Source organism: Tenrec ecaudatus, chromosome Y (assembly GCF_050624435.1).
Source record: "Tenrec ecaudatus isolate mTenEca1 chromosome Y, mTenEca1.hap1, whole genome shotgun sequence".
NCBI classification, from domain to species: Eukaryota; Metazoa; Chordata; class Mammalia; order Afrosoricida; family Tenrecidae; genus Tenrec; species Tenrec ecaudatus.
The window spans coordinates 16,946,758-16,965,450 of NC_134549.1; the positions used below are offsets into that span (position 1 = coordinate 16,946,758).

General features: G+C 44.6%; 1 long non-coding RNA gene across 1 annotated transcript in view; it reads right to left on the reverse strand.

Moving 5' to 3' along the window:
* Positions 1 to 3,203: 3,203 nt before the first annotated feature.
* LOC142435566 (uncharacterized) overlaps positions 3,204 to 18,693 on the reverse strand; it is a 29,765-nt gene continuing 14,275 nt past the window's right edge. Inside the window, exons 2-3 of the long non-coding RNA XR_012781575.1 lie at positions 6,582 to 6,683; positions 3,204 to 5,680 (exon numbers count right to left, since the gene is read on the reverse strand). This is a non-coding gene — a long non-coding RNA (uncharacterized LOC142435566). The remainder of the gene's footprint in view (positions 5,681 to 6,581; positions 6,684 to 18,693) is intronic.

Here is an 18,693-nt window from a genome sequence, read left to right on the forward strand (position 1 = left end):
ATTAAATCGTGTAACTTTAGCCAATTGACCCCTTAAGCTCTTACTTTGTGGGACACACAGAGCATTCTTCCCCCTTTGTCTCCTAAATCCGGGTCCATGCATGTTTTGTTACATTTTACCTTTCCTCCGGCTCTTTGAACTTCACTGTGCATGCATTCAAGTTGCTTTAGCTTTTTATTTTATTAAAAGATCACTTTATTGAAGGTGCACATCACTCTGATTACAATGCACACATCAATTGTATCAGGCATATTTGTACATAGGCTGCCGGCTTTTTCTAGACATTTACTTTCTACTGAACCCTTGGAATCAACTTCTTTTTCCCCGCATCACCCCCACCCATGGGCCCATTGACACATGACAAATTCTAATTATTTTCATGTCTCACAATGATCTCTGTCTCCCTTCCCCATGTTTTCTGTTGTTCTGTCCCTTGGAGACAGAAAGAGAAAGAGAGAGAGAGAGAGAGAGAGAGAGAGAGAGAGAGAGAGAGAGAGAGAGAGAGAGAGAGAGAGACAGAGAGAGACAGAGAGACAGAGAGAGAGACACACAGAGAGAGACACACACAGAGAGACAGAGAGAGAGAGAGACAGAGAGAGAGACACACACAGAGAGACAGAGACAGAGAGAGAGAGAGACAGAGAGAGAGAGAGAGAGATAATTTATGTGTTGATCATTCTGATCATTTCCTTCTTTCTCTGCTCCTTCCCGTCCCCCTCCCCTTTTGGAATCTCTTTTCCCATTCCTCTTCCAGAATTCCATGTGTAGCATTGAAACAAATATGTAGAAGCAAGTGTCAGCATCTCGGCTGACATCCATGTTGTTCTCTTCTCCCCACCCCCCACTTCTCGTTAATGACCTTTTCCTTTCTTCAAGTACAACAGGGCTTCGAAAATTCCCCAGAAAAAACACAGAATTGAAAAATAATTGGACGTTTCTAAGAACTTTCTTATACTGTCCTTGATAACAGGCCACAGTCTGCCTTGTCTTCGGTCATTAGCATTCAATGCAGCAATCTATTCTAGAACTGGCCTCTAAATTCTGGTGGGATAAATTCAAGGTACTTTTGGGGGTAGTTCTCTTGTGCTTTTGTTTATTTCAACTTCACCCTGCACATAATGATGAGTCATTAATGGCCTGTTCCAGCTTTGGCCCATGCCCTTGTTCTCTGATGCCATGAAGTTTCTCCACGGCCATTCCCCAGTAAGTTCCGTGCCTGTATCTTCCATCTTGTGAGGTCCAAGTGTACAACCACTGTCTGCATTCTTGAAAATGCTTTTGTGTGAGGAAATCACTAAATTCCATCATGTCACCTCCGGTTGCATTTCTGCCACCAAGTCGTATTTTCCAGTTCCCAATCCTTCCTGTTTGCCTAATCCTTCCTGTTTGCAACCTATGAGGGGAGGTATCCCCCCAAAAAACGTTTAAATTTTTCTTTTTACAAACATTCTCATCACCTTCAACATCCTCTGCATTATGACACTTACTGTATTTCTCAATTCTGTGATTCCATACTTGGAAACATTGTTGAAACTCATCTGTGTGCGTGGCTAAGAGCACCTCCTTGTTTTTTACTTCACCTTTTCTACATATTCAAATTGCCATCCTCTCACGTGCGTTGTCATTCGCAGAAACAAACAATAAAATGTCTCAAGGAGTGAGGTCCGGTGAGTGAGACTGACACAATGAGCTGCATTGTCGTGGTGGCAAATCCAATCCTCCCACCGGTTGCTACAAATCAGGCCTTTTTGTCACATATTGTTACACCATCTTTTCAGAACTTCTAAATGGAAAGTTTTATGAACAGTCTGACCTGGTGGAACGAACCTGAAATGTACTATGAGTCGACATTTTCATCCATGCGGCAAGCTGGTGGACATCCAGAAGGCAGTTTGTCATCCATCAACATCTCACCTTCTTTGAAACAAGACAACCACTCATACACTTGAGTTCCTCACATAAGGCTGCCCTTGTCAACTGTGTTCAGCAACACAACAATTCCTGTGGCATTTCCCTGAGCAGGAAATATTTCACAGCCACATGCTGTTCTCTTTAATTGGCCGTCACAGGAAACGAGGTTCAAGCAAAACTGCTTTTACAAAAATAGTCACTGTGACCAGAGAGCATCTTCTCAGGCGATACTTCTGGGTGCACAAACTCAGAGCTAGTTGCTCGAGGCTCACCGAGCAGGAAAAATGAGTAATCCCTTCAAATTCCTTCCAGTCATGACCATTGATCAATGCATCTTCAGGATATTTGATCACTTTCAGCCCACAGAGGCTGGCTGTTGTTAGGTGCCAGTGGTTCAGTTACAACTCACAGCAAGCTTGCTTACAACAGAAATATTGCCTCACCCGACAGCACCCTGGAAATTGCTTTCTTCCAATCCTTTCCTGCAGGCACTGTGTTGATCCCGTTGCTGGGGAGTCTTCTTTGTCACGGGCCTTGTATTTTACCAAACACAGGGTCCTTCATCACGGGCTGGTCCCTGCTTATAACTTTTACTTGCCCTGTGGATGAGGAGGTCAACTGCTCTGTCTCACGCTCTAGCTTTGGGTCCAGCTGCTGCCGTTCCTCTGTGGCTCATCAGATGTGAAACTTGTCTCCAGGATCTCAGGGTCCACAAGACATGCTCCTCTCTGGTCTTTCCTCTATTGTTGATAATAAAATCCAAACCCCGCTGCTGCCCACCCCCTGGAGTTTCCTTTTGTTTTGATAGGTTTGGGGAAAGGGAAGAATAAGCTTTAAATATGCTCTGGCATTTCTACAATCTTCCCATGCCCAGAAGCACTTCTGGAAATGTCCAGGCATCAGCAAACAAATACGTGGGCTGAACAAACAACAAAACCTTACCCAGACAGACAGCGCCCAGCCAACAACAGAGGAGCCCTGTGTCCTTGACATTGTGGACGTTAGGCTTTATGGTCTGGTGTTCGTTTCTGTCTTATGGATCGATCGCTTCGTTTGGTATTTGTCTGTCATTTTATTGTGCATTTTACTGAAAAGGGGAAATTTTATCACGCCAATGGTTGAGGCAGCTTCAAAAATGGTTGTGGGAAAATATTTCGATGATCTACTAGCTTCGTCTCTCCTGAACTGTGTGGACCACTCTTATATTTTGATCATCGTCAGACTCCTGGCAGAGTTGCCACCACATGTGTTTGTTCCTGGTTATAGATGGATTACCAGGGGATGCGCCCCACCCCCCGAATTCTCAGAGTCCAGCTTATGTTTCCTTCAAAGAGGGAATTGTAGATGAACAAGCCAGGAAGGAACGGTTGTCTAATACAGTGCTTGGACCTGCATGGAAGGACAAAAGATGAAACACAGTGCAGGCAAAGAAGTCAATCCTGAGTCTTGGTGATACAGTGGTTACGCATGCACTTTATACTCCTGTCAACAGTTGTGGCGTCGGAGCCCCACAGGGGGTTCTGTGAGTCAGCACTGACTCAATGGCAGTGTGTCTGGTGTTTCCTTTCTTTGCTTGAGGTGGTGGGTACCCTTTTGGTTTGGGGGAGTGTGTATGTAGGGAAGAGTCCTGGAGGGTGAGTCCCCTAAGTCGAATGGCACTGAGCACACACAGTGACAGCAGCCAAGCACTGTAGCACACCATCAGGGAGCTTGAAGTTGTCTCAGGACCAGGACATGTGACCTTCTGGTGTGCCCGGTAATGAGACACATCTGGGTGGACTCAATGAAAACCCGTAGTGGTAGCATCACTCGCTAGAGATGAATGGAATGTGTGGCTATTTTACGCTTTGGGTGCACCTGTAACTTCCTGATACACTACTAGCTCCTATTCCTGCGACACCCAGTCTAAGGCTTCATCCCATACTTTTCCTTCGTCACACGGTGGGCCAACACTTGGCTCCTCACCCAAATGTCAGTTATTCACACCTCCAGGGAGAGCAACCTGCTGACAAGAGGATAGCTTTGGAGACCCTGTGAGGCAGTTCTCCTCTGTCCTATGAGATTGACACTTCAGTGAGTTTGATCTGGTTTCCTTTAGATTGGAATTATGCCACTGGGACTTCTGATATCAAAGTGACTCATGGTAAAACATTCCCAGGCCGGTGTTTTTCATGCTCAGTGATCCTATCAGCACACCTGGCTGCGGTCTAGTCATGGTTTTATCTCTTGCCTCTACTGCCCTTTTGCATTTCTGTGTCTTGACAAGAAGGAGACCATTGGCATTGCAGTTGGAGTGGCTGGCTGCACGCATCTGAAGTTCTGTGGTTTGAACCTGTCGGGGTCTGTAAGAATTCATCCTAACCGCTTTAGCAGCAATTTCTCAAGATTGTCATGGGATTGGCCAACATGTCAGTGGACTCCTACAAAACCACTAAGTCATCCTCTGAGAGACCGAGCGGTGCCAACCCATCAGGACCCTTATGAGAATGTCTCAATTCCAGGTTCTAGCTTGGGCAGTCAGGACAAACAGTACTTAGTGCAGTTAGGAGGTAGGTACACACCTACTATCGTCCCAACGAGGGCCCCTCATCAGCCACTGGTCATTCTCACTCCCCGCCCTCGTCTGTAGGATGCAGCCCATCATCTGATAGGAGCTGTGAAGGTGGCTTTGGGTCTGAGTGCCGCCATCTCAGAAGACCAGCATCTCAATCAAAGGCTACGGAACAAGTCCAATCCCTGTCTTGGCCTTTGGTCGACACAATGCCTGGCTGAAGGGGTCCACACCCATCGGAAACTCTGCGGGGGGAAACACATGGCATTCAGTTTCCATCAAGATCACTGATCAGGAAACCTGTGGGGACAGCTGTCCTCTCAGGACAAGCTCCACCACGAGTCTATATCAAATCAACAGCAATGCACGTTTCTTTCTCTTGTTCAGTTACAACCCCCCCAAAAAAATTCTTTTGACTTTCAATAACCTTTCTAGTACTTGGAAAGACTTAGGGAGCTTTTGGAGATCAACAATCAAAGATAGGACTGAACCAGATATGCCATCTTAGAGACAGGAAGGGCAGCTTGCAGAACCAACGGAGCCGTTGTCTTGCCCTGTGTTTACCTTCTGGTTCAGGCGCTTGTGTCCACATTTCTGATGGATGCGTCTGCACCTGTTCTTTGTCCTCAGTTCCAGGGTGTCACTGCCCTATTAAAAGTGGACCTTGGCCAAGTGCTTGGCTTCTAACACAGATATTCGTGGGTGGAGCCCAGGGGACAACCCCCTGGGAGAGAAAGACCATGACATAGCCTTTCGTAAAGATTGACAGCCCTGGGACTCTGCGGGCAGTTCTCTGTCCTTTCGTGCCCTTCCGACTTGGACTCCACAAGACACAAGGCTGAGCAAATTTTGAGTTTTTTGGCTTCAGTTCAGGTCTCAGAGACTGTGTCCACATCGATTGGTGCTGACACCACGGTACAGGATTATCCATTCTCCCACACCATTTCTGGGTTCCTCAAGTGAGGGTGGCATGACAGCAGGATTGTTACTTATGACACTCTGTGGGGTCGTACACTGCTCTTCTCTCATGCCCTGCACGTGCTCAGGAAGACGGTTCTTCTAAAGGGATTTGCGGGCAGACACCTGATCGCACAGCCTCATCCCTGAACAGAACTTCTGGCTCCCGATGATGGTTGACACCTCACGTCCTCTCTCCTTGACACATCTGTGAATTCACTCTCCAACCTGATATAAATTTGTCTTGTGTACGTCATCCATCTGAGGAAACACAGGCAGACACGTCTCCATAACTTGATTGCAAGTGGGCATTTGTTGGGGGTCACTACCTACCCCTTCTCTGCACTGTCAGGAAAGAGCAATGTGCCCGGGAGCTCCATTTCCTTAATTTTATATTTCTATCTATTTATTTATTTATTTTTAAACTTTTTACTATGGGTTCTTACACCTCGGGCAACAATCCACACATCAATTGTATCGAGCACATGTGTACATATTGAGACCTTGGTGACAGCTCCTCCTTTCCTCCCCCTTCCACCACCCTTGTGACCCATAGATAAATTATAAATTATTCTTTTCATACCTTATCCAGACTACCATCTACCTCTCCCAGTTTCTGGGGTGCATACCCTAGGGTGTAGGTGGGGATGGGGATGTGTTGAACCAGGAGCTCAATTTCGTTCATCGTCTATAAATCTATGGACACCACAGAAGGCAATAGTGGAAACTGAGGAAGTCCCATGGAGAAGAGAACCTGACTCCTTAGAGCAGCGGCTCTGAGTCTGTGGACTGAGAGCCCTCTGTGGGTCGAATGACCCATTCACAAGGGTCGTGCCTGATTATCAGAGTTGCAAAATGACAGTGATAGAGTAGCAATGAAAATAACTTTAGGGTTGTTGGGGGGGGGGGGTTCCCCACCACGAGACACTGTATCAAAGGGTAGCAGCATTAGGAAGGTGGAGAACCCACACGATGGACTGACAGTGTCTGCAACTCTGGACTCACTTGAAGAACTAATTGTGTGAATGGCACAGGGCCAGTGCTGCTGCCTTCTCTTACGCACAGAACTGACTGACGGGCCCTAACAACATCTGTATGAAAATGCATTGTGGGCCATGGTCACAGGGCCCATGATTATTAACTTATTCCACTGGCCGATTACCTCGTCTGGAAGCCTGAGAAGCACGAGGGACGGATGTCACAATTTGAAGCCATGTTGTAGGAACTTTACACAGAGAAGACATCTGTGGTCCTACATGAATGGCTGAGGAGACACTGAGAAGACAGTGACAAGTGCAGGTTCTTCTCACCACAGAGGTCAGACCCACAAAGAACACCCCTGATCCCACAGACGGATGCCAAGACGGTGACCATAAGCATGTCCCTCACTGGCTTTGAGGCAAGTGACCCCAAAGACCAGGGTTTTCCTCCTCAGAGTTGGCACTTCCATCACTTGTTCTCTCTCAAGATAAACGGCATAGACATCTCTGTCCTTGCACAAGAAACTTGGAGGAAAAGGGACGGAGGTGAAAAGATTTTACTTTTTTTTGGTTTCTTTGTTTTAGAGAGGATGAGGGGAAAGAATGATCTGCACACAATCTAAATGTCCGTAAAGATTTGACAACCAGGATGTTACTGTTGCTGTCTCAAGAAGATGACTTAGGGAACCACATGATACATAGCCGCCACATGGAAACACAGGAGGCATAAAAGGAGGCAAAAATACAGAACCTCAACAGCTGTTATCTTCTACTGGCTCCTCAGAAGGACAAGTGACCAACACAGGCAAGATGAAGATTCTTCTCCTGGTACATGGACTTGCCCTCAACTGTGCTGGCCTGGACTCTCGGGATAAAGAGAATCTCCCAGTGGTAATGAAGAAAGCCCAGTGCAGGGGTTCCTTCTTTTATGCATGAGCATGTCGCTTGATCGACTGTATGGGTGTTTCCAAATCTGAGCGCCTGGATGTTCATCTGTAACTCCCACCCCCAAAGCACAATCCTTCAATTTATTGGGTATTAGTAAGTTTCTAGGAACAATCCCCAGGAGAAAATGCTGATGCAGGACACCCTGATGTCTTGCTCTGCAGAACTGCTCCACAGAGTTTGCATGGCTGGTTTTTCCAGCAGAAGATACCTGGGACTGTCTGGTGGGGTGTCTCCTTCTGAGCAGTCTGTTGGTCAGCTCTCTGGTTTGAGAGGCGTGCAGACGCATGGATACCATCATTCTGTGTTTCTACTTTCTCCCTCTGGACTTCACATGAGGTAACACACTGGATGTGAACTGAACATAGTATGTGGTGACACAGTGTAAACTGCTACAGGAATTTCTCCCTAATGTTTCCACCCATGACGCTGTGTTTGTTGTTACTGTTTTAACAAGCTTACTATGTTCAACACATGCAGGTTTTGCTCTAATGGAAGCGATGGGTGGCATTGCTGTAGATGATGTTCAAGAAAAGTCCCGGACTAACATTTCTTACCGATATGTTTCTTTTAATCAGAGGAAAATTATAAACACCTGTAAATGGCTTCTAACAACCCAAGCAAGACCGTGGAAGGTGGTGAATTCAATCTTTATATACATGCACGCAAGTATTTCCCAGCCAGTGAGCTGATTTGTCTTGGGTTTTATGTCAAGCAAGTACACATATCATGGAATGAAAATGAGCATAGCAATCTGGTTACTGAGGGAGATTCTGCCTTCCTTGTTTGCAGAGATATCTCAGGGATCTGGGTGGTGGGCTTTGGAGAGTCTCTTGAATTGGGGATTTAGGAGCCAATGTCCTAGGGGACTGAGTAAGAAGCCTCCCTTGGAATCAACTCACCCAATATTAGAGGGAGACAAAGGAACACTGCCCGCAAATCCTAATGTTTCCAATGGAATCCGTCATCTGTTACTTACAAGAACCAAACGTCAGGGAGCCGTGCTCTCACAACAAGCTGTGAGTAGAGCATGAACCACAACATAGCCTCTCTCCTGGAAAAGTGACCACAGACAACTTTGACTCTATTGCTGTATGTGTGTGTGTTTACATGGTTGGGGCATTGGTGGGTGGGTGGGGGCAGCTTGTCTAGAGACATAAATCGAGTGACATATCTATGAGAAACAGCTTTTGATCAACAAGTCATCTCACAACAACAGAATGCAACCCAGCCCAGTCCAACTCATGCCAACCAAAGAGATGCAAACCAGGGCCCCTTCACACTCACGTAGCTACAGGGTGTGGATGCAAAAAGGTGGTGTGGACTGCAGCAGGATCACGGGCCAGTGGGGGTAGAGTCACCTGCATCCAAGGTCAGTGGAGACATGACAGGCCACTGGCAGCTCTCAGCAAACGGTGGTCTGATGGGGCCACCACTGAAGGCAGAGTCCCAGCAAACAGAAAGGTGGAGTGACGAGGAGAGAGAAATGTAGGTTCTCAGTTTGCCTTGCTTGTAAGAAATCCACACCTCTAAGGAGGCATCATCTGACTATAGCCTGATTGACAGCTGAGATTACACTCTACAATTTCAAACATCAGCAATTGGACATAAAATCTCACTCCCACAGGGTGGGAAGGCTTCCTTTGCCTCAAGGGTTATTGATCGCATGATTGCTATATCACGTGCCTTTGGTAAGAACTCAAATAAATCATGAAAGAAGTAGAAATAGTTTTTTGTTCTCTTTTGAATCCTAGTACCGTTGCAGATCCATAAACTGATAGTGGTATCTGAGTGGAGTTTCTGAAGGAACTGAAGATGAGGTAGAGGGAGGGCAGTGCTTTGGCAGAATGTGGCAGGCTTGTAGGATTCAAAATTCATAGCTGGGGAATCTTGGGTATGGAAGAAAGGGGACGGAATGCCTCTGGAGGAAGAACTGAATTTTCAAGTTAGGAAACAAGAAGAGGAGGAAGAACAATTCTGTACTGAACACTCTGTTATTTGAGAAAAGAAGAAATACTTGACACTCCAGTGTTCAAGAAATGTAGGCGAGTTCCAGGTAGCTACGTACAGGAAGTAGGAGGATTGTATCATAAAATAAGAGCTCTCAACAAGGAGGAGGCAGAGTGTATTCTGAAGACTATTGTCTGTCAGTGACTTGGTTTGGATTCAGGGTCTCCAGGACTCAGCAAACAGCTGTCCGTGGAAGATGGCCAACAGGGACATTGTCTGCTTCCTTCTGATCATGCTTCCTCTGTGAAGCCTTGCACAGAGAATGCATTCAACACCAACCAGAAGGTAATGTTGGGACGCTGACTGTGTAAGCAGGAAACATTGAGTGCTGACATCTAACATGAAGAGACTTAAAGGGAAAAGTTTTTTGACTTTTGTTGGGGATCTCTAAAGAGCAAGTTTTTGGAACAAAACTTAATATCTGTCTTGGAGTCTGTGTCTCTTTGTTTTAGACACACACAAACACACAGAGACAAACGATGAATGATGTAGGAAACCAGCATAGAAAACAACATGAACAATGTCTGTCTGACAATGAGTAAAGATCACCATGGTTACACAGCCTGCTGAGTGCCAGGGGACCTTCCAATACAATCTGCTGACAGTCTTTCATTTTGCCTAAGTAGTGGGCAGGTGCTGGGGAAGATGAACAGGGTATCCTTCTCCTTGTCCTGCTGAGAACGTATGCTTTCCACTAGTTTAACTGCTCTTACATGTGGACGCACTTGCTTTCAAACGACTACTGAGGTTCGATTTCTTTTCAATGGTATGAATTGCCCTTGTGAGGTTCCCATCTCAGCTGGGATCAATATCTGTCCCATGTAAACACCATCACAATAAACACACATCAATGTGTGTGCAGCCCAGAGAGGAAGTTGGTGCTCTTTCTGCTAAACACTAATCCATGGACACACGGGTGACCGTGCGGATGGTTTGACTCAGCGGTTATGCAGCTGTCACCTAATGGAACGGGCTGGAGCCCACCATGGAAGCTATTTGGTCAATCTTTCTGGTTGGCAGTCTACCTCTATTTGTTGGGCCTCTGATTTTGCCAACAGACTCTCCCTTTTCTCCTCACCACAGCTGGTGTGTGTGAACCCCAGATTGGCAATGAGTTGTCAAATGTCTAACTGCACCTCCACACCAATTTTGGTTTCTAACTGGTTGCTCTGCATTCTATTCCAAACCTGGGACCCAGGACGATGAGGAAAAGTGCCTCACAACTTTGTCTTATTGGCTTACAGACGCTAAGTGCTCCATCTCTCCTTGCACAGGGCTGGCTGGTTCAAAGGCTTTTTTTGTTTTAAAGGTATTATTTCAGATCATGATGTTTCAGGTCAGTGAGAATGGTTAATTCACAAGGCCAAGAGTTCTGGAATCATGAAGCCCGTGCTTCCATCATCTCCCTATCCTTGGGATCATTCCTGGTCGACATTCACCTGTTTTAGAGACAGACCTTATGAGATTCCACAGAAGAAAGTGTCAAACTCTTCTCCCTGACAAATAATCAAATGTAGATGCCTGAAAACCTCTGAGCCTCTTTCAAGATCAGCCTGACTCAACACCCTTCCCTGGTTTTTCTCCCCCACACAAGGTAACTGCATGGAGGCCACAGGCCTCCCTTCCCCGTGGAATCCGAATCACCAGTAGGAAGGGCTCCCTCAGCGTTCCTCTGCAGCTCATCTTTTTCTCCTCGAAGACAGGTGGTCTCCCCCACCTCACCTCCCTCAGTCTCCCCTCCTCTCTGTGCGGTGTCCCTAGATCATTAAATTGTTCAAATAAAACTATTTGCTGCATACATGCTTACTGCGTGTCCTTGCAGAGAAAGGGTTGAACTTGAAGCTCAGTAGCTGTCCACTTTCAATAGAGTTGTCCAGGCAGGGATGTCTCTGCTGTAAGGGATGGCCCATGGAAGACAAGGTTGCTTGGAATCGAGAGAGAATTTAGAGAACTGGCCAGTTCAATGGGCTTAATCAACTAAGTCATCATGAGCAAATATTACAGCGTGGATGTGATGCTGTACGGACATATATCCGCGTCTCAGATCTCAGGAGAGCATTGTGTTCATCACAGGGTGACAAAGAAAAGTTGCCGAACGTTCTTAGTGGATGAGAGAGCCTCCTATCAATTTACTCACTGTAATCAGATTCCCTCTCTGCTATTATACAAGTCTCACATTTGAAATAACACAGGGAGTGTGTGACACTCTAGTGACAGGATCAGTAGTGATCAATGATGAGACCACATCTGAGGCCTCAATCAAAACCTGCACTTCAAACCCATTGTCTTCTACTCATTCCAATGCACAGGAACACACAGGGACAGAGCAGACGTGTGCATGAGGGTGGGCAACTCATCCATTAATTAAATAAGGAAGGGAAAGTGTTGGTTTGGAAAGTGTTGGTTTAATCCCTAAAATGGGATTAAATACTAACTGCATTTGCAAGTGATTTGTGCCTATGTAACGAGCATTTAACACACTTAAGAGCCCCGATGTAGGACACACTTAGACTGTGCAACGTTAAGCATGAAGTACACAGAGTAGAAGACAAAATAGATGAGAGAGACTTTCTGAAACTATGGAAGCAAAGTGCAACCGAACACCTCACCAGCAGATGAAATGGACTTAGAACAAATCTTAAGAATAGCAAAGCAGACAACAGACTAATCTCTAAAACTATGAACACTAAAACACCTCAATCAGAAAAAAACATCCAATTAAAAAGTGGGCAACTGACAGGAACAGACAATTCATCAAAAATGTCACCAAAGAGCTAGCAAAATGCTCATGATCATTGACCATCTGGGAGATACAAATCCAAGCAACGATGAGATATCATCTTGCACCAACAACGACTACCTGATTATAAACCACGGGAGCAACAGATGCTGGGGAGTGCAGGATGAGGTTGGAGTTCTCATATATGTCCGTGGCGCTGTTATGCATGCTGTAAGATGTACAGCCACTCTGGAAAGTGATATGGAGACACCTCCAATGAGCTAGTTTATTGCACCTACCTGGCCGATACACACATGTGGGATTCACCGAAGGGCAGAGTTATAAATGGCTCAGCGAGACTCGCTGTTTTTGTCTGTTGCACTTTGATCATCGGACCGCTGTGTGCCTGCCTTGTTCTTTGACTCAGTTTGCAAGTTACACTACCTGTGGGACACCTAACCCGTGGACAGTGTTGCTGTAATTTGAGGTTCCTTCAAGACCTGCTTCACCACACCATTGGAATTTACATCTCTTGAGCTGGGGACTGTTGGACCCTGTCATCTGGCTCACTGTTGGTGACCTGCCGTGCTGTTTGCTGCCTGTGCCCGGATGGCCTGAACTGCTCTACAGACGACTACCTGGTGGCCCTCAAGAATTGAAGAACTGTCAGTGTCTCACAGCTGTCTCACGGGAGTCAGCTGCCTTGTTCCATTTCTACTGCTGTATAATTTAGTTAACTGTTTATTTCTTATGTCATACAAATGTCTGTATGAATACATATATAATTAGCATTCTAGATTTGTTTTCTAGAAAACCCAGTCTAACACATCAAATTATTGGGAATGGAATCTCCATAGGAACCAGCAATACCTCTGCTGAGTATACACCCTAAACAATGAAGAGTGAGCACAGGAACGGACACTATGCACTCATGTGATCATTTCAGCACTGTTCACCAAGCAAGACGATGCAACAGGGCAAATGACCTTCAGCAGAAGAATGATCCAAAATAACCTCTGGTACATGCACAATAGAATACTCAGAAAGGGAAGTATCTCATGATTTCAGCGGACCAAGAAAACACAGGGCTGAGGGGAGGCAGTCAGTGAAAAAAAGAAAGTTACTGTAATGAGATCACTAGTACAAGGATAACACCCAAGACAGAGACTGTCAATCCAAAGAGAACAGGCTGTAGAGGTTTCCAGGGACAGGAAGGGAAAGATGGAAAGATGAAGCAATGCACAGGAGGTGACAGGTACTGATGGGGTGAAAAGGTGAATAGAGACACCTAAGACGGAGAATAGACAATGGCTTGGGTGGTAGCATCTCAGTGGACTGATGGATGGATTAAACTGTTGTATGCAGAGTGGATGGTCGAAAAGGAAAACCACCCCTCACCTAAATCACAATAGAAAACTCACTTAAAAAGGAGTCATCTGAAGAGGAAACAATTCTAAGGATCTACATACATGTAACCGCCTCCATGGGGGATTCATAGCAGAAAAGTGGGTAAAGGAAGACATCAGACAGGGTAAGATATGACAAAACAGTAATAATTTATAAATTACTAAAGGTTCATGAAGGAGGGGGAATGGGGACGGAGGGTGGAAAATGGGGAGCTGAAACCAAAGGCTTAGGAAGAAAGCAAACATTTTGAGAATGATGATGGTAACAAACGTACAAATGTGCTTGCCACAGTGGATATATGTATGGATTGTGATAAGAGGTGTAAGAGTCTCCAAAAAATGATTTTTTAAAATTAGTCATCAGTGTTGATAAACATTGTTTCTCAAGAATCATTTATGCTTAAGTGCTGCCGGCTTTTCTACAATAATAAATTATTTTAAAAACCAAAGAAAAACACCTGGAAATCAAACATCATTTTTTTTATTTAATGCAATTCCTCCCCCTTTGAATCACTTCATTCCTACAAAAAATGAAGGTTTCATAAAGGTGGTCTATGTAGCACAGGTCTACTTAGGACTATGGTGTTCCTATGAATCAAAATAAATTGAAGACGACACATTTGGGATTGTGTTATAGAACCATGGTTATTGTCTTCAAAATACAGGCAAATAACTTTTCAAATGTTGCTGTTGCTCACGTGGCCTTTGAATCAATTCTGATTCAGGTTTGACACTAGGTGCGCGGCACACAGGGTAGCTGTGGAGTTGCTAAGGCAGTGAATGGTCGAAAATAGACTGTTAGTTTTACAGCACAAGGCATGATATTTTCAGTCACCTTAAATACATGTATAAGTTGGATATTGAATAAGGAAGACCAAAAAAAAAGTACATAATGCATTTGATAATGGTATTGATCAACAACACTGAAGCACCACAGACTATCCAAATAACAAAGAAATCTATCTTGGAAGAAGAGCAGACATACTGCTCCCTGGAGGCGAGACATTGCAGAGTAGTGATCAGTGATCAGGAGAGACCAGTCCCTGGAGAAGGACATCATCCTAGGTGGCGTGCAGAGGAAGCCAGAAAGGAGGAAGGCCCTTGATGAAATTGAATGACACAGTGGCTGCAACAATGGCTCAGGAATAAGAACAAGTGTGAATCACGGCAGGATGGGATGTGTTACCCTCTGTTGTACATCAGCTCGATAGGAGTCACAACTGAGTCAATGACACCTGAAAAAAACATGTTTATAAAGGAGACAACAAGGTCCATTGTCTGCTATGCTTCCAGATAGACTCACAGTAGCCTGGTAGTTCTATCCATATTGTGAGCAAGAGACAGTTAAAGAGAGGTGCAGGAGGAGGGGAAGAGGAGGAGGAGGGAAGGGGTGGAGGGAGAGAAAGGAAAAAGAAGGTAGTCAGGGAGAGAGCTGGAAACAAAGACCTAGAGTCACCCCTTGTCTAAAGATTCAGAGGAATTTACACGACTTGTGAGAATAGATGGTCTCCCGAGACATTAATCATATCTTATGTGTTATTCTACACCAGGTAAACACCCTGAAGATATTTGTCTCAAAGGGAACATCAGTGTTTGCAGTTGTGATTTACTGGACAGATGAGTGTAATTCATATGGACATCTTGTTGGCTCATGGATCTAGGCTCCATGGAATCCCACACCCTCTCATCTACTATCAAGATTTCACCAAGAAAACGCAATGGGGGCACAGTTCTACTCTTCAATCATTCATCATTAGGATACAAACATGTATGGTCCTGTCTGCGTCCTCAGATGTGCCTCTCAGCTCCCTGAAGCTTCCCTCCATAATGTCCTGAAGGTATTTACTCAAGTCAACCTGAATACCAGGAAATGTTTGACGTCAACTGTGTTCACTTTACTTAAGACGTTCTTTCCCAGTTTTCTGTCAAATAGGTCTACAATTCCCTAGCCAACTAGGAAAGCTCTCCAGGGAGCAAGTTTCAGTTGCATGTATTTTATAACCTTTGAATTTTTACTCTGTCTATGTTTAGGTCAAACTATGAATGAGGAACCCGTTGGTTTTCTTTTTCCATAAAGACTGACACACTCAGAAACCCAAATGGACAGTTCTGCTGTCGTACGGGGCTAGGAATCAGAATTGACAAGATAGCTGCAATGAATTTGCCCCTCTTTATTTTCAGATGTAGGTCTTTGGTCATGCGATGGGTTCAATATGTTTCTCTCTTCTACAATCACCTTGCGGAAATAGGGAGTTGTGTTTCTTCTCAATGATTCTATTGGTTTTGGTGCATAGTTTAAATTTAAGGGGTTAGTCAAGGATGCCACGTCACTCTTTTCTAAAGAGACAGAGACCAAATAACCAATGACACATTCTAGATGGTCAAGCATTCAGCAAAAAATAGAAGGAAGAAGAAATTCTAAGCAGAGGGGCAAAGTGCTGTTGCCTTGTGAGGATTGTCATCCAAGCCACCAAATGTGTAGTGTTCGATAGCTAGTAAATCACTTTGCTCTCTCCACAGAAAACCTTGGCTTGGTTCCTTATTCTATTATTTTAGTTATAAAAATTTTTCGAGAGCATCCTGGTGTAGGCCGAATGCTTTTAAGGTAACATGGGTCACAGTGAACTAGAAGGAGACCAAGAATTGATGAGGCCGTGAATGGGTACAAATGGGGGAGGAACAGCTCAGGGGAGGAAGGTGAGACGGGCTCCACAACTTGAAGAACAGCGTCATTGTCGCTCAGTGGGTTATAAATTTGTGCGGTTGGCATATGATCTACTGGGTACATTCTCAAGAACAATCTGAACAGACAAAAAGTTCATAAAAGCACACTCAAGGTCTTGCTGTATATATATTGCCAAGAATTAAGAGACATTACTACAGAAACATGAAAGAGGTAGTTTGCTGTTAATCGAAAATACTTAAATTATAGTAAAATAAGGATTTAGTTAGCTGTTGGAAACCAAGTAAAAAGAATACAGGCACCCACAATCTCTTTGATGCATAAAGACCCTCCAGAAGTAAGAGACATAATCACAGGAGGGTGGAAGAGGTAGCATGCTCTTGATAAAAATATCTAATATATAATATTAGGCTGTAGTTAGATGTTGTAAGCGCTCAGTGTAGTCACCCCTTCTCGGGCAGGAAGAAAACGTTTTGTGACTTATGTCAGCGATGTCCTAACTCAGGAAGGGGGTGGGCAATGCCATTGAGATGAAGCTCCAGTGATTTCTCATGATCCAGAACAGAGGGATGTGAAGATCCTGGTTACCAAACAAAGTGCTTTGGGAAGATGAGTACAGGTAATGCAAAGGATAAGCCTGACTGGCATGGCTAAAACCTTGTCAGTTTTTCCCCACTATGATCCAACTGGGACTAACTAGTTTTTTTCATTTACTATATTTCTTTGTTCATTTTGGGGTTCACAACAGATGTGTTGAGTCATTGGGGCTGACCCTCTTAAATTTGTGTTATGTGTTTCTCTGATGTTCAGTATATGATACCCAGCATTGGAGGACTACAGGGAAAACAAGCAGGATAAAGGTGTCTGGGGCGGGGGGTGTACAGAAGGGGGAGGAACGGGGCTGGTAAAAGGCACCTGATGTCAAGGAGTTCCAGAAGACAAAGAATGTCTTAAAACTGACCGTAGTATTAATTGTACAATACTGCCTGATGTGATTAAACTGTGGAATGATATGATATCTGCATTCACATCCAACAAAACGGTTTAGAAAGAAAAACATAAGTCACATCCAAAGCCTCCTCCATTTAGATCAACAAGGGACTACAGCGCTTCAGGGATGGTGTGATAACCACTGGGGACACAAGCTGTTGTTCCTGGGACATGGCATTGAGAAGGTGACAATCCATAGCAACTCCCTGCACCAGAACAACAAACATGGTCCCTCCTGCACCCTCCTCATTGTTCCTGTGCCTGAGCCCACTGGTACAGCCAGTGAGGATTCAGCTTGTCGGGGTCTTCCTCTCCTTCACAGCCCCTCTACTTCACCAAGCCTGATGCCCTTCTCCAGGGACTTGACCCTCCTGACAGCAAGTCCAGCGTATATGAGACAAGATCTCACCATCCTTCTACCTACAGTACACTCTGGCCCTACTCCCAACTCAGATCTGTGTCCTCTTCTCAATCAATGTTACTTGCAATATTCTTTGACAAAACTACTATTCAAATACATCCCTTCTTCTTTGGTCTCCTTTATTCAATATCCAACTTTCACAGGCATGTAAGGCACTTAGGACTCCTAATGGCAGGATGGTTACACATTTTCCAGGATGCAGTTCTTCCCCTACTGATTAAAGATGCTAGGTGTCAGCATTGTACTCCACAGAAGTTAGTATGAGACATGGAAAGCAACTTGACATGGGGAGGCCCTGAGAGAACTATGTATGGATAACTGTTTCCTAGGTTAGCAGCTAAACCTGCCCTTTGTCACACTGTTTGGGTATCAAGGGTCTCCTATTTTATTTATGTTGTATTTTTGCCATGAAAAAGGTCCTAACAACTGATTACAAGGATCCACATGTGACCTCTTCCCTGGGAGAGGGACAGCAGAGAAGGGGGGAAGGGAGACTGCGGATAGGGCAAGATATGACAAAATAACGATGTATAAATTACCAAGGGCACATGAGGGAGGGGGGCATGGGGAGGGAGGGGCAAAAAAAAAAGAGGACCTGATGCAAGGGGCTTAAGTGGAGAGCAAATGCCTTGAGAATGATTGGGGCAGGGAATGTATGAATGTGCTTTATACAATTGATGTATGTATATGTATGGATTGTGGTAAGAGTTGTATGAGTCCCTAATAAAATGTAAAAGAAGAAAAGAGAAAAAAATGATTACGGCAAAGACTGTACAGATGTGCTTTATACAATTGATGTATGTATATGTATGAACTGTGAAAAGAATTGTATGAGCCCCAATAAATTGTTAAAATAAATTAAAAAAAAAATAACTCCAGTAACGTAAAAAAAAAAAAAAAAGAAAGAAAAAGATCCTAACTTCCTTTCAGTTTCAACTGTAACAGAGATCAGGTTGGCTACAGAAACTCAGAAGTTTGCTCTGCAAGCACGAGGCAGAAGGAAACTGAGGTTTGCTTCCTCCAAACTACTCAGAAAAAGGAAGGGAAAATCAATTTGTAGACCTTAAATTGTCAAAGTGAGAAGGTCATTTCAAAATGAATTTTCACAAACAGTGCTGTC